This window comes from Canis lupus, chromosome 37 (assembly GCF_048164855.1).
Source record: "Canis lupus baileyi chromosome 37, mCanLup2.hap1, whole genome shotgun sequence".
NCBI classification, from domain to species: Eukaryota; Metazoa; Chordata; class Mammalia; order Carnivora; family Canidae; genus Canis; species Canis lupus.
The window spans coordinates 25198873-25201203 of NC_132874.1; the positions used below are offsets into that span (position 1 = coordinate 25198873).

Below are 2331 nucleotides of genomic sequence, written 5' to 3' on the forward strand. Positions count from 1 at the left end.
CATTCATTGGCTATTTGGACTTTGGACTCTGTGAATTCTCTTTTTATATCTTTTGCTCATTTTCCTATGTTTATTTTTCCCTTTCTTATCTTTTTGAGAGCTTTCTAATATTCTGGGCATTTGTCAGCTTTATTTATTACAAAGAACTTTGGCCACTTGTGGCTGGTGTTCCCGCTTTGCTCACGGAGTCTCTTATGTAGAGGCGTCATTTTTAATATAATCAATTTACCTATATTTCCTTTATGATTTATGCCATTTGTATCTTATTTAGGAAAACTTCTCCTAACATGATATCAACAAATAAGTTTTGCGGTTCCATGCAAATTTTAGGATCATCTGTTCTAGTTCTGTGAAAAATACTGTTGGTATTTTGATAAGGATTGCATTAAATCTGTAGATTGCTTGGGGTAGTTTGGACATTTTAACAAGATACAGAAGCAAGTGCCCATCAATAGATAGATGGGTGAAGAAGATGTGGAATATACATACATATATGCACACATGCTGTGGAATATATATACACACACACAGACACACCATGGGATAGTACTGAGCCATCAAAAAGAATGAAATCTTGCCATTTGTAATGACATGGATGGACCTAGAGGGCATAATGCTAAATAAAATAAGACTCAGAGACTGAGTGCCGGCGTCGTGGATCTACTGGATCGGTTGGAAATGGCAGAGGCTGAGGAGACGCTGAAGGACTTCAGAGCCAGAAGGGAGTGCAGGGCATCATCGTGGGGAACACAGAAGGCATTGCCATCAAGAGCGCCATGGACAATCCCACTACCACACAGTATGCCAACCTCATGCACGACTCCATCTTGAAGGCCCGGAGCACCGTCCATGAAGTTGACCCACAGAATGACCTCACCTTTCTTCGAATTCACTCCAAGAAAATTGAAATCATGGTTGCACCAGATAAAGACTACTTCCCGATTGTGATTCAGAATCCAACTGAATAAGCCACTCTCTTGGCTTCCTGTGTCATCCCTTAATGTAACAGCACCTAAGAGTGATAATATTTATCAAGTCAACCAACTGGCAGGTGGAAATCACCTTAGAGCCTACATAGACTGATCCAGTGCCCAAAGTCATCAAAGTCATCCCTCTGCTGACCAGTCACGCTTGAATTCTTGGGGGGACCTCCTTTCCTCACCTCCAGATTTTGGAGCAAGAGCTTTGAGCAGCCCACACACCCTGCTTCCTTCCATCTGACCTTCAGTTCACTTTGTCACCCTTGGAAAAGTCTGTTTTTAACTAAAAATAACTAAAATGCTTTAAAAAAAATAAGTCACTCAGAGAAAGACAAATACTCCAGGATTTCACTCATATGTGGAGTTTAAGAAACAAAACAAATGAAGAAAAGAGAGAGAAACAAAAAAAAAGGATTCTTAAATACAGAGAACTGGTGGTTGTCAGAGAGGAAGCGGGGGATGAGTGAGTGAAACAAATACAGGAGATTAAGAGTGCACTTACCTTAATGAGCTTTGAGAAAAGTATAGAATTGCGGAATCATCAGGTTCTACACCTGAAAGTAATATAGCCCTGTATGTTAATTACGCTTGACTACAAATAAATCATCTCTCCATACTATCTGGATTTTTGCTTTCCCATGTTCATTTTAGGATGAGCTTATTCAGTTCTATGAAAATTTCTATTTTGCTGGAATTGCATTTAATTTGTTGATTGGCTTGAGAGAAATCACTTATATTTTGATAACGATTCTTCCCATTCATGAACATTTATCTTGGGCCTACTTCTATGTGCTTAAGCAATGATTTGCAATTTTCCCCCACAAAGGTGTTATATGTATTATACATCCAGAAGTGTATCCACAGAGGTGGGTACGTTATAATTTTTTATGGGATTACAGATGGAATATTTTTCCTGTTAGCTTTTCAAATTTTCTGATTGAAATTGGTGACATATGGGGATTATATTTGTTTTTTAATTCTGTTATATTCTCTAGCAAATTAGTGACCTCAGGGAATAATGTCTTATTGCTTTTCAGTTGTTATAATTCTTATTTTTTTTTCTTGTCTCATACATTGTGACAAGGACTTCAATATAATATGACACATGAGTTGTAACTGTGGACAGCCTTATACCATTCTTGACCTTAAGAGAGAAGATCCTAAAATTTCACCACTAACTATCATGTTTGCTACACTTTTGATAAAGACCACTTTCTAGTTTACTGTTATGTTGCTTTTTTTTTTTCTAGGAATTTTCTCATTTGTTTTTTGTTGTTGTTATCACAATAACTTCTATAAGATTTGTCTGCTTTTGCTTATAATTTCAGGGTGCCTGGGTGGCTCAGTTGGT

General features: G+C 37.5%; 1 pseudogene; it reads left to right on the forward strand.

The window, feature by feature from the left end:
• Positions 1–678: 678 nt before the first annotated feature.
• On the forward strand, positions 679–968 carry LOC140626347 (dynein light chain roadblock-type 1 pseudogene; annotated as a pseudogene).
• The last annotated feature ends 1363 nt before the right edge of the window (positions 969–2331 follow it).